This window comes from Mustela putorius, unplaced genomic scaffold (genome assembly GCF_011764305.1).
Source record: "Mustela putorius furo isolate JIRA1106 unplaced genomic scaffold, ASM1176430v1.1 tig00000460_pilon_pilon_pilon, whole genome shotgun sequence".
Lineage (NCBI taxonomy): Eukaryota > Metazoa > Chordata > Mammalia > Carnivora > Mustelidae > Mustela > Mustela putorius.
In genome coordinates, this window is record NW_025421389.1 from 4,599,205 (window position 1) to 4,614,430 (window position 15,226).

Genomic DNA, 15,226 nt, shown 5'->3' on the forward strand with positions numbered 1-15,226 from the left:
TTTATTAGTGAACATAAAGGAACTAATTGATAATACAATTACAGTAGGGGGACATTAACACCCTACTTACATCAATGGACAGATCATCCAAACAGAAAATAAACAAGGAAACAGTGGCTTTGAATGACACACTGGACCAGATGGATTTAACAGGTATATTCAGAACATTCCATCCTAAAAGAGCAGAATACACATCCTTTTCAAGTGCATATGAAACATTCTCCAGAATAGATCACATAATAGGCCACAAATAAGTCTCAACAAATTCAAAAAAATCAAAGTCATACCATGCATTTTTTTCTTTACTTACTTATTTATTTATTTATTTATAAAATTTCTTTTCAGCCTAACAGAATTCATTGTTTTTGTGCCACATCCAGTGCTCCATGCAATACTGCCCTCCTTAATACCCACCACCTGGCTCCCCCAACCTCCCACTCCCCTCAGCCCCTTCAAAACCCTCAGGTTGTTTTTCAGAGTCCATAGTCTCTCATGGTTTACCTCCTCTTCCAATTTCCCTCAACTCCCTTCTCCTCTCCATCTCCCTATGTCCTCCATGCTATTTGTTATGCTCCACAAATACGTGCATTTTTTCTGACCACAACACTATGAAAATAGGAACCTATCACAAGAAAAAATCTGGAAAGAGCACAAATACATGGATTTTAAATAACGTGTCACTAAACAACAAATGGATCACCCAAGAAATCAAAAAAGAAATTAAAAATTACATAGAAACAAATAAATGAAAACACTATTGTCCAAAATCTTTGGGATGCAGCAAAAGTGATTCTAGAAGAGAAGTTTATGGCAACACAGGCCTATCTCAAGAAGCAAGAAACATTTCAAATAAACCAACAACCTTACAACTAAAGGTTCTGCAAAAAGAACAAATAAAACCCCAAAACAGCAGAAGGAGGTAAACAATAAAGAAAAACAAAATGGATCAAGAAAATAATTCCATTTATAATTTCACCAAAAATAATGATACTTAGTAATAAACTTAACCAAAGAGGTGAAAAACCTCTAACCTGAACACTCTAAAACATTGGTGAAAGGAACTCAAGATAAAAAGAAATGGAAAGACATACATTGGCCTAGGATTGGAAGGACAAATTTTGTTAAGATGCCTCTGTAAGGACCTATTTGGAAACTGTCCCTGCTCACCTTCCCCCAGGGGATTTACTTGGAGACAAGTCCAGGAAACCAGCTTCAGGTAACAAAGCCCAGATACAAAGGTGGGTCAGGCCAGGTGGAGACATCTGATCAGTGGGGGATGCATACTGTCTCCCTGGTTACCAAGGAGTATGGGCCCCGCCCTTTGGGAGCCTTTTGGGCTCCAATCCCAATCAAGGTGTAATAGGCTGATTCAAATGTCTACTAGGGTAAATTGTAACTCAATTGGTCATCACTGTGGAGTTTCCTGTGTGTGTTACAATCTCACTGGCCACCTGGCCAGGCCGGATCGTATGGCCTTTGCCCTTAAAAGTTAGTCTGTGAAACAAAGGGTTGCCCTCTCTTATAAGAGGTGCCGCCCGAATGTTGGGTTAGATTCTTGATGCTGGGCGCGAAATAAATCTTTGCTTGACCTTCGCTTTGTATCAGTCTCACTCCTTTAATCACGGGCCCATTATTGGGGCGTAACACCTCCATTACCCAAAGCAATCTATATATTTAATGCATTCTCTATCAAAATACCAAAAATATTTTCACAGAACTAGAACAATCATAAAATTTGTATGGAACCACAAAAGATTCCATACAGCCAAAACAGTGTTGAAAAGGGGAAAAAGGAAAAAAAAAAAAAAAAGGAAAACAAGATTTCAGCTTATATTACAAAGCTATAGTAATCAAAAACATATAGTCCTGGCGCAAAAATAGCCACATAGATCAATGGCACAGAACAGAAAAATCCAGAAATAAATACACAATTATATAGTCAATTAATCTTCAATAAAACAGGAAAGAGTATTCAATGGGAAAAAGAGACAATGGTGTTGTTTTGCATCATGAAAAGAAAGAAACTGGACCACTTTCTTACACTGTCAGAAAAATAAATTCAAAATGGATTAAAGACCTAAATGTGAGATCCGAAACCACAAAAATCCTAGAAGAGAGCATAGGCAGTAATTTCTCTGATACCAACTGTATGTAATATCTTTCTAGATATGTCTCCTGAGGTATGGAAACCAAAAGCAAATATAAAGTATTGGGACTACCTCAAAATAAAAAGCTTCCCTATAGCAAAGGAAACAACTAACAAAGCTAAAAGACAACCTATGGAAGGGAAGAAGGTATTTGTAAATGCTCAATATCACTCATAAGGGAAATGCACATCAAAACTACAATTAATTTGCATTTTTGTATTCTTTGGGTAAATACCTAGTAGTCTGATAACTAAATCATAGGGTAGTTCTATTTTTAATTATTTTGAGGAATGTCCATACTGTTTTCCAGAGGGGATGCACCAGTTTGCATTCTCACCAACAGTGCAGGAGGGTTCCCCTTTCTCCACATCCTCCCAAACGCCTGTTGTTTCTTGTAATATTGATTTTAGCCATTCTGACAGGTGTGAGGTGTTTATAGTATCATAATCTACAATAGCCAAACTGTGGGAAAAGACCAAGTATCCATCGACTGATGTATGGATAAAGAAGAGATGGTATACAATGAAATATTATTCAGACATAAAAGAGAATGAATTCTTGCCATTTGTAGCAACAAACAAAAATAAAAATGAGTGGAGCTAGAGAGTATCATGCTAAGAGAAATTGGTCAATCATAGAAAGAAAATACAATATGATTTCACTCATATGTGGATTTTAAGAAATAAAACAAAGGAGCATAGGGGAAAAAAGAAAGAGAGGCAAACCAAGAAACAGGCTTTTAACTTCGGAGAACAAACTGACATTAGAAGGGAGGTGGGGGGGGGGATGGGATTAAATAAATGATGGGGATTAAGGGGAACATTTATCATGATGATCAGTGAGTGATATACAGTGTTAAATCACTATATTGTGCACATGAAACTAATATAACACTCTCTGTTAACTATACTGGCATTAAAACAAAATCTTTTTTAAAAATGTAAAAATGATTCATCTTGAGGAGGTTTAAACAGGCAGCACATTTATTAAGTTTCTTCATTTCTCAAATAAAAACCATTACAGAAAATTTAATATGTATGCCAGGAAAAATAATATAATTTTTTAAATATGACAGAAACTTCTTTTTGCAAGAGCAATGGTATAAGAAATAGTTTTTGAACCTCGATTTCCTCTTCTGTAAAATGGAACTCATAATATTTAGCTTACAAAGAGTACAGTACAAAGAGTACAGTAAGAGCTAGAGATAATATACGTAAGGATCCTCCCTATAACAAGGCCTGGTGTATTGTAGCTACTCAAATAAATGACAACTAAAATAAATGGTAGTATTTGCTGAATGCATGTTAATCATTAATCATGGTCATCTGATTAAGTAAAATTAACATCCTGCCATTTAAATAAGTTATCATTTTAAAAAAGTAGGTAGAGTGATATATGTACTCTTTAGTTTGTTATAGTAACTCTGACACTGGGGAATAGAGTCTCCTATTGCACTGACACCCATGGCCATTTACTATGTTTTTTCTTCATTCATTAAATAGTTAAATGTAAAATTTAAAAACACCAGTTATAAAAATCAGATATTTACAAGCCAGCAAATTTTTATAGACAAATATGAAGCTTCCCATTTACGTTTATAAATCTGAATATGGAAACACATTTAATTTAAAAACTGAAAACAGCATGTAAACAAAAATAAAAATGATATATTTAGTGTTAAAGGAACTTTTTCCTGGCCAAGTAATCTAATCAAACTTTCTAGTTTCAGCTACATTTCAAATGTAGCTAATTGAATCAAGAGAAGTATGTTTAGGTTTCAAATAATATCAGGCTTCTATAACCTGGAACTTAAAAGCAAGAAATCTGTTCAGCTTTTATCTTTGTGTCTCCAAAGGCCTATCACAATTCCTTATACCCACCAGGCACTTATTTTATTCACTAAATAAGTATATTTGCATATTTCCAATATATTAAATTATATTCCTAATAGTGAAACCAGTGCACGATACTAATCTGAAATACTTTGTTACTAACAATTAGGTTACATGCTTTTTCAGTTTAATGTTAAGTGCATCAAATTTCAAATGAACATCATTAATGTTTGCATAAAAATAACAAACTTTTTACTTTATCAAAGTGAATAACCAAAATAGTGCATTACCAGTCCCATTAGACAATAGCTAAGTATATATTTTGTCTTAATGAACAACTGGTTGATTTATTTTAATTGTGTGACAATCACTCCTTGCTACATTAAAATGTACACACAGTCATGGATCTATATATGCCAAACCATCCATATTAATATCTCCTCTTATGCCATATGCATAACTGAAATGATTATAAATTTAAGGTGACCCAGTAGAGAAGAATGTACCCTGTACATAGCTTTATATAATTGTATTGAGGTTTTGGGCATTCTAATTCATTAGTAAAGAGATATATGGGGAAAAAAAAAGAGATATATGGACATGAGTTATTCGTTATCACAGAGCATAGAATAATAAAAATTAGTTGTAAGTTGTTTTTAAGGAAACATTTGAAGATGATTCATTTCAAATCACCAGCCAATTTAATGTAAACACTTAAGAAGTGTTCCTCATGTGAATCATAAAATATTTACTTCAAAATGCACATTTATTTCAAAAACAGAAATTAGATTGAAAACAAATATATGATGATGATGTTAGGTGCCCACTATCACGTAATTTTTATAGCCATGCATTTGTCACCTCTAGCACTGTGGAACCAGTGCTAGACACATAGATGAGAGTCTCCTTTTCTCAACAAACACTTCAGATGAACTTCCAATGTACTTTGAAATAGTTGCCTCCCCACTCAGAAATGAGGAGCTAAGTCTGTGAAACTGGACACAAGAAGTATTAGAAGCTAAATATCCTTAAAAGTATAAGTCTGGTATATGTACATAGTACTCTACTATTTATTCAAAATAGGGGAGAACCAAAAGTTATGTGAGCCATGAGAGGGGGAAATGATGATCTCCTGCATCTCTTGCCAAATATTACACTAGTTTTACTAACAAGGAACAGAGTGGATAACTGAATATTTCATCGATTTCAGCATAACAAAATATAAAAATCTAGAAAGTCTACTAAAATTTTCAGGTGGATTCTAAAGTATTAGATTGAAAATAAGTGTGTGATGATGTTTTTATAAGTCCAACATCACATAAATTTATAGTTATGCCTTTGTCTCCAGCCAGTGTCAGAACTCTTAGACATACCCAGATGGAGGAAGAGTCTCACTCTCTTGATGGAAATCTCATATGAATTTCCAAAACATATCCAAAGTTATATTTACTGAAGTATATTCATCTTTTTTTGTTTTGTTTTTCTTTTTTTATCTGACCTGTTTCCTGGTCAGTTGGAAGCAGCCAATTTGCTCCAACAATTAGGATCATTACAGCAGATTACATTATGGCATTATGTTCTTTAATAAAAAGCCAGTGTTGAGCTTCTGATTTCCACAACTGTTCTTTGAAATCAAGAGCAAGTCTGGAGAATTGGGTTTTTCTACCTGAGAAAAAGGGGTCTTCTAATCTCAAAAGTATCCTTAAGAGGTAGACTCAGAGAAATACTAGAAATAGATGAAGAAAACTCAATTGAAGACCCATGGGAAGCCTCTGGCAGAGATAGCAAGGTGAAGTGAGAAGCCTCTGTTATTCAGAAAAATGAAGAAGTCAAAGAGGTCAGATGACAGTGTGTTAGTTTTGAAGGAGTTGGGATAAGCAACATCCACACAAATAAGGGGAAAGTCCAAGAAAATAATAAGTTTTGTGCATGGATATAGTCTACAAGCATCTCAGAGAAGCCTGGAGTCAGCATTGTTCCAGTTGGGTGATAACTGAGTAGATAGTAGTGGGCCATGACTCTTCTGAAGGTGCAAGGTAACTGCATACAGAGGCCACTGGTAAAGTAGCTGAACCTAAGAAGGATATGTGGAACCAGCAAGAAACAAAAGATATCAAGTCAGATAAGTCCCAGTATCTGCAGTACTGGGAAGAGAAAACAGATGAATCTATGAGCCATAGACTTGAATATGAAGTAACAGCAATGGGATCTATGACTAGACACGGCAAGGGACTAGTGATGCCAGTTAAGACCAAGAGAAAAAAAAAAAATCCCTTCCCACCACCACTGTTTTAATATAAAAAGCTTATTTCTTGCTACTATTGGTTAGTGACAGTCAAAAGAAAGAACAGCCCTTGATGGAAATTGAATGAGGTAATCCAAATCAAGCTCTTTGAAACTAAGAGATGGATATATTGTTCACTGCAGATTTTCTCCACATTGTATCATTCACCAGCCTCCCTTCTTTAATTCCCCACACTTGGTGAAGAAGTCATGAAGAAGTCTTCATAAAGAAGACATCAAGACCCTTTGCAGAGAATAAAGCACTTTTTTGTGGGTGCCATTTTGTAATTATACTAGATAATGGCATTTCAAGAAAGATCCATACAAATGATGTGTTTATTTTTTATTAGTTTAACATAGCTCAGTTTCCCTTTCCTATTTGCTGATTTTTGAGCTGTTTTAGCAGTACCTTTGTGCATAGACCAGGTAATCTTGAGGTTCAGTAGACAGGCAAAGGTAGGGGTACTTGTAGAGTGACAGAGATGTTTGGATAGATAGGATTCTGGAACTTGGTATGCAAAGTTTCCAATTTTTATTGTCTTTTGATAAAAAATTTGAAATTTCAACACAGCAGAATAAATAGACATTTGACTTTGTGTTTGACAATTTATATGGTGTATTTCACTTACTTTCCCAAGTTCTGTCAATGCTTCTAAATTATGTTTCTATGAAACCAAAAAATTAAGGAAGAGGTCATGATCATCTTCAACTCTTCATGTTTATGACCAAACATTTTTCACCAAAATATCATTAACTTCCTGAAAAATGTTCTCTCTGCCTCCAGGATTAGCCATCTCCAACTCTTCTCCATATTTCAGTAAGAGTGAGTTTTCTTACCAATCTGAATTATGCTGCTCTCCTGCTTACAACATCATGAAGACTACACAACTTAGTACCATGTACAAGGCCACTGGTGTTCTGGACCTTGTTTTCTTCTTTAGCCTCATCATCAACCCAGCCTCACACTCTCTGTCTCCATCAGGTCTATAAATACGCTGTTATATCCTGTTTGAAATATTCTTCTCTTCCTGTCTGTGGCATCTTCTGACTACATGCTCAGCTAATTCTTGAACCACTTTTAGATCATGGCTCAGATCTTTTTTACAACATAACTTCTCCCACTCTTAAATCAAATGAGGTGCCTCCCATAGATGCTCCAATATCTCCCTGTACCTCCTCCATCATTGCACTTATCATAAAGTGTTATAACTATTTACCTTTTTCTAGTCTCCATCCAACAGTGAGCTCAGAGAAGGTATGAACTCTGTTTAATGTATTCACTGGTTATCTCCACTATCTGACAGAGTGACTAGCACACACACTTTATAACTAGTTGTTGAAAAATAAAATGATGCCTAAAGCAAGACTCTTCAACTTTGAAAAAAGAAAAACAAACAAACCAAAACTGGTTTTTGTTGCTGTTGTTCTTGTGTTTCAGGGCCTATTTTACTTCTATTAACATAAATAACTTAGAGTTGGATACTTTATGTTGATGTAAATTATTAAGAGGAAATCTGTAGTTTCAGAGTTGAAAGGGATAATTTCGTCCTAGCCTTTTCCCTTTCTTTCTCTCTTCCCTCCATTTCTCCCCTACCCCCACTCCCCACTGCTTTCTTTTTAAGTGTCAAGACATCCAATTGAGAGCTAAATTGAGTTAGAGATCAGTATTTTTTTTTTCCTAAGCCATGTAGCCTCATTAGAAAATGAAGAATTATAAAAGCAAAAAGCAAGCTTATGAGCATATTTCTGTTTTATATGCCTGGATAGTGAGTGATAATTTCTCTAACATTTAGCATTGTTATCCCTGTAACATAATCACCCATGTTTTGTACCATTAGCATGATTACTCGCTAAATAAGAGAAAATATTTAAGATATTGTTTAGAGGAGCTCTCCATTTCTCTTTTATATGTCATATTTACTCCTTTCAAAGAAACCTTATATTTTTCTTCTATTTTTTCCAAGTTACAATGAAAAGCTTCTTAAAAAACTTGCTTTGATTTTTCTTGTGAATATGCACATACCAGAAAAGTTAAAATGCGCAGAATACTCAGATGATAAGATACTTCATTGGTTAAAGTGATGAGTTCTAAAGACTGCCATGTGAAAATCTCTTTCTACTCTTAGGTATATCAATACAGAGCTTACCACTTTAAATAAATCTGGTTAGTATTTTTACCCTATGGAGAACATACTTCTGTTTTGTTTTCTTCATGTTGCAAAGCTGCATATATCTGCTTTGATAAGAATATGGTATGCTTACAATAATTTTCTATAAACTTTTTGGTCTTGTTCATGAATTTTGAAGCCCTAAAAAGAAGACTTAATTTTGTATAATATATTATGACTTCAAATCTCTAGTTCTTAACCTGGTTTAGGAAAGTTATGATCGATATCCATTGATTATTTTACCATTACAATTGTTTTGTATCTACCAAGTTAAAACTGTATCAGATCAATGTGGACACAATTGTTATACTGGTCAGCAGCTCAAACTGGTATGTCTTTGAAAAATAAAACATGAAGAAATCAAAATAATTATTTCTTAATTGGAATGCAGTTTGGTAGGGAGGTACTTTAAAATATAACCTTTAGTAGGTAGGGGGAATAAAAGGTATCTTCAGTGGCAAAAATTTTAAAACGACTGCTTTCTGCAAATTATATAAAAAACGTTCATAAGTAAGTAAATATCATATAAAAATAGATGTTAAATTTTATATATAATTGACAATTAAAATGGGCTTCATTTAGAATAATTTGTTTGTTAAATTGGATACATCAGCATTTGATGTATTAAGAGAAATTTCAAAAGATTACAAAAATAGGTTTTAAGAACTATTTATAATACCAATTAAAGGTTTTGCTTATATCTATCTGAATGTGCACCGTGGTGCTGATGTCACATCTCAGATGTCATAGCATACATTTTCTTTAAAGCAATGCACAGGGTATGCTTTTTTTAAAAGAGAATAATAAAATGGAATGGGTATGCTTTCTTAGCTTCCTAATTCAGATTTCTCTGAAAGTGCTTTGTCAGTTAAAGCTTTCAACGAGCTTAAACTAAGTAATGGTTTCCCTATTTTTCCATGAGTGGAAAGAGAGCAAACAAACGCGTGTTTCACAGTAAGGTCAGCATGACATAAAGCAACAAAAGCCAGTAAATTGAACATGAGCTTGACATTCTGGGACTAATCCAGCAGTTCTGCAACAGACTTCCAAACTGCACAGCTGCATAAAGCTGTAGAGAAGTTTGGGCACAGCCTCTGCCTTGAAATGTGATCAATTCCAAGGAGAACAGATCGCTTTGTGTTTTTCTTTGGCTACAGGATTTTTTAGAAAATGTACATATTAAATCACTGCTATTATGAACTTCTTTTTTACTTATCACTAAAATCCCCCAATTCTCAAATCTTCTCTGATGAGGACAAATTATTAAAGGAAACTACTCTTAACTTCTTATTTTCAAATTTTTAAGCCTACATTCTTTCAGTCCCAACCCTGGAAATACAATTCTATTAGGCCCAGGTAAATGACAGTCTGTAGGGACTTTTACCTGAGTTTAAAAAGGGATGTGATCCAACTTGAATGCAATTATCTAGGCCCAGTTGCTATTATGGATTCATATTATGGATGTAGAACCATCCAGGCCAGATTAATTTCTCTAATACAGGGTGAGTAATTTATTTTACTGCTATTCAATTTTTTGATTTGATAAAGAGCAAGGAGTATGGAATAATGGTACATTAAATAGATGGCAAATGCTAGGTAGAGATAGTGAATTCCCTTTTCACCAAAACTTGAGTATGGAAAATACAATATTACAGAGATACAGAAAATACAAACTATGAAACTACAGAGGTGGAATGATATTCTTTTCATTAAAATCATTATATGACTTAGTCTAGTAAGAGTAAGCAACTTAGAAGTTGGCAAACTTTTGCTAGATTATCTGGCTATGTATTTCCTATAAAATATAAGAGTTGAAGAAATTCTCTACATCTAATGGTTATCTAAAAGGAATACTTAAGGAAAAAGAAAGTTATGCCCTTCCTTGGGTTGTATGCTTGTTCATTTTATTATATCAATGGAGAACTGATTGTTGAATTCTTTAATACAAAAGTGAATTACCTTTAAACTTGAAATTTTTTTCAAGTTTATTTTTGAGATTATAAAGATATTGAAAAGAATTCATACTCTTGCTTAAATCTGCTTTGTAAAGATAGGTATAGATTAGAGAAACTGCTTAGGTATTCATATCAAAACCTCTAGATCTCACAAAACAAACAGGTTTGCTGGGGGGAGGGGGTTTGGGAGAAGAGGGTGGGATTATGGACATTGGGGAGGGTATGTGCTTTGGTGAGTGCTGTGAAGTGTGTAAACCTGGTGATTCACAGACCTGTACCCCTGGGGATAAAAATATATGTTTATAAAAAATAAAAAATTAATTAAAAAAAAACCTCTAGAAATTTAATAGCAATCTCACAAAAGGAAAGCAAGATAACAGATCAAGGCAGATGTGAGATCTCTTCTGGGCATTTTGTATCTAACCTTCTTAAGGATAGGAATGTTATTTTTTGGGTTGATAATTTCATAGTGATTTCTAGATCCATTCTTCCCTTTTGTTAAATTATTATAATAAAGATAGTCTGAAGATGTAGTGTATTGCATAGATTTTTGTGTCAAGCTCTCTGTTTTAGAGATAACTTTAAAAATGACAAAACTAGTACCATTATTCTTAATATTATAATGACATATTATAACCATGATAGGCTCTTTAGGTTTCTGATAAAATAGGCCTCAAACTCAAAAGAGTATATCTCTACATATGAAGAAAGTGAATATTTCTAGTAATTTCAGATGAAATCCATCAAATATTTGTGTGTGCATAGAGATAGCAACAAAGCAACTCTATTTTCTTGATTCCTTCTTTTCACTATAGAATATGCCAGATTAATTTGATAAAATCATAGCCAGAACTATTGCTTAATGAAAACATTATAATAGCTATTACTATTTCTGAACACTTGTATACTTTTTATTTTCATTTCTATTAATTGCAAACAATTGGGTAAAGTCACATTTAATCAAAAAGGTTAAATGACTTCTTGAGCTTGTCAATGCTTGCTTGAGCATTCAGTTAGTAAATGACAGAGAAGGGCCATAAGCCCTAGTGAGCTCTTCTATAGTACACATCAGGAAATATATCACCATAATGGATAATTAAGAAGTTATACTTTGACATGCCATGGATATTTGAAAGGCACTGTTTTGGTAGAAAACATGTTACCTATCATATTTGCATATGATCTGTGTAATATTTTAATGTTAAATATGAAAAATAATAGTACTGACTAATTAAGAAGTGCCATATTTTTAATAAAAGCAAAACAAAAGCTACATAACAACTGATATTGGAGGTATAATTGATTCAGATCCAAATGGCTATTCAAACCTTGTTAAGGGAAATATTTTTAACTCAATAATCTAGTTCAGTAATCTTCAAGTATTTTCTGATATATAACCTGTCTTCTTATGATTAATTTCATTTTAGAGCTACCAGAAAGAACATGACCTATAAAATGAAGATAAAGGTTATGATGACTACATAGGAATGGAGACATTAGCATGCAGGAATTTGTAAAGGAAGATTCAGAAACAAGATATCTTCCATTTGATGAGGTTATGTTCTTTTTCAAAAGCTTGTTTTCTCTTTTTGTAAAGTTTAGCCTGAAATTTAAAATCCTTGTGTTTAGATATTTAGACATCTACACTGTGAATCAAGGTCAACATCAAGACTATGAAACATTATTATTAGGAGATTGCAAAACAACAATAAGCACAACAGCAAAACCCAAACCTTTTGGCCACCACATTCTGTTCCTCCAGAGTTGAATGAAATTAAAAAAAAGGGAAATTAAATATGTACAGGCAAAAAAGGATTTGTGTCATCAAAATATTGTTTTAAAGTAAGAAAAACCAGATAAAATGATCACATCATCAACTGTTCTCTATCACTCAAATGTGAAAGTTTTTCTTTTTTTGGATACATCTACATTCATTTACTTATGTTACATAATCCCCACAGTGGTAGACTGCCTTTATTGTATACTGGAGAAATTTAAAATATATTTACTGGGATGACTTTTTTGGGAAAAAAGATATTGAAATACATGCAGATTAAATGCAAGTGAGTTACTGACACAAATTAAGGGATTATTTGATATTTATTGTAAAGTTAGTATCTTACTTTTTACTGCATTATTTGTCTCAGTGAAGTTATACATGAATAATGCTTTGCACCTGTGAAATCCAAACTCTGTTTTCATTTGTAGGCTCAACAAGTATATGAGTACCTACTCTTTACCAGGAATTTTGTCTTATACTTACTACTGGACTGTCACTTTCTTGAGTTACAATCTTCCTTCAGCTCTAAATTCTCCTAGGTCTATTAGCACATTCACTTGTGTTCATAAAAGGTATTCAATAGCTGTTGAATGAAATCAGAAAGGAGAAGAAAGTTGTATATTGACGTTAGGGCTCCTTAACTATAAGAAACAATTGTATTTGTGGAATTTTTCTTTTTTTTAAGATTTTATTTATTTATTTGATAGGGAGAGACACAGCGAGAGAGGAAACACAAGCAGGGGGAGTAGGAGAGGAAGCAGGCTCCCCACTAAGCAGGGAGGGCTGAGGGAGGGGGGGCTCAGTCCCAAGGACCCTGGGATCATGACCTGAGCTGAAGGAGACACTTAACAACTGAGCCACCCAGGCAACCTCTATGCATTTTTCTTAGGAAGGGAAATAATACTCCAATCAGTTTTGAAATTTAGAATAGAGAGTCTAATGTGTTCTTAATAAATATAAAATACAACTTATATTCTCCTATGGTATAGTCAGTATGAGGAGAGATCTCACAAAGTAATAAGAAATAGAAAATTTAAAAGAGATGAAGAGAATTTAAGAGATGAAGATAAGGAGCATGGGAAAAGAACATCATAAAGTCAGGCATACAGACATGAATGATGTAAAAAAAAAAAGAGTGATACAAATCATGGTGACAGCAAAAGTGAGAACATGCCATGCAACTCACAGTCAAGATAAACTTGTATACTACTATCCAATCTTAAGCTGGCTCCCAGTCTCCTAGTACAATCAGAAATGTAGAACAAGACAGTATTATAATTCAGAGGTGCACAAAATAGCCGGTGAACCTTAGGAGGAAGTTAGTCACTATCTGGAAGGTGCAGGAAAGAACACTACAAAAATAGTGGCTTGGCTGGATTTTCAAGATTGAGATATGATGTGATTGGTATCAAAGAGGGAAAATTCAGGCAGAAATCTGATAGTAAAAAGACTTGTGTGGGCTGGAACATAAGATAAAGGTAAGATAGTGGAGGATAAAGAGAGTAAAGTTATAGAATTTGATGCTTTAACATCATTGCAGAGTTACTACTGTGTCCCTGCAAGAGTAAAAGTGGAACAATTAAAATAAAATCACTGAGGATGAAACAATATATTTAAAAAGCTCACTTGGAGATGCTAATGTGCAGATATAGCTGAGAACCACTATAATAGGTGTTTGGAAGTCAATGAACATTTTAAAGTGAGGAAATGGTAAGACTAGATCCTTTTTAGGAAGTTAACTTCGGACTGGAGAGTGGCAAGAGAATGAAATCTGTGTATATAAAGACTTTGAAGAACTGAATAGCAGTAGTCTATGGTATTGTATTCACAGAAAAAGACATGTAGTTAGACTTATCAAAGAAGAGACTATTTTTATATTAATGTTAAAACTATTTGGAATACTTGGTTTAAACTCTTACTGAATGTTATAACCAAATGTTATAAAATTTGGATGTTGTTTATTATATTTGCCACATAGATCTAATGGACCTAAGCAAAGAGCATTGGATGAAGCTTATTTTAATCCCTATTTCAAATGCCTTATATGAATTCACTATTTACAGATATACCATAGCTCATTCCTTTTGTAAATGGAGAATTTACTGGTAAGAAACAGTTATGGTTAACAATGTCATGCCAATTTTTTGATCAGATGAAATCACTCTATCTTGTTTTGGGGGTTACATTAGTATTCATTAAGTGATGTTATGTCACTTTGGTAAACTGCAAAGATTTATCAGTTGAAGGGAAAGGGTACTCCAAAAGGTATTAGGAAATTAGAGAAGTCAGTAAATGCTTTCTATACTATTTTTGAAGCTATTTTGGTTTTCTTATTAATAACCACTAATTTGCACAAGGCAATATGTCTTATTTGTAAGATAATGTGCAATATTTTTAAAAATTTGGAAAAAAATTTGGTCTACTAGTTATTCTGAGCTATTAAAAATATTATATATATTTATTTATATATAACAGGTAAGGCATAAATATATGATATATGCCTAAAATGATATAAATTACTTTATATAGAAAAAACAGTGTTTATTTTTATTGAAATTTTCAGGGCTACAAACTTAGTTTTTCTTGTTTTTTTTTAAATATATCTATCTGTATTTATATATACAGATATATAGATTGATCTTTAAAAAAATAAATGGATTTCCAGTGACTCATCTCAGAAAAGAACTCTTGTCCATCTTCTAATGCAATATTTTCAGTTCATATAACAGTGTGAATTGTTTTCTAGTTATTGTAATTGGTTGTATTATTTTAAGACTGTACCTAGTATTTCTTGAAATATCTCTCTTAGAATTGGATCTAAGACACTCAAAAACTTTCAACCTGTGATTTGTCATTATCTCCAATTGAGTAAAGAAAGAAAATAATATTTCTTATTTTCTCTACCCTTCCTCTCTCCCTTAGCTTTCTTCCCCATCTTCATCCCTCCCATTCTTTCTTTCTTTCTTTCTTTCTTTCTTTTTTTTATTAAGAAGAGAATAAGAAGCTCTGACTAAAATGAACATTTTGCAGGAAATATAACAGTGGTAAAGGTGAGGAAATT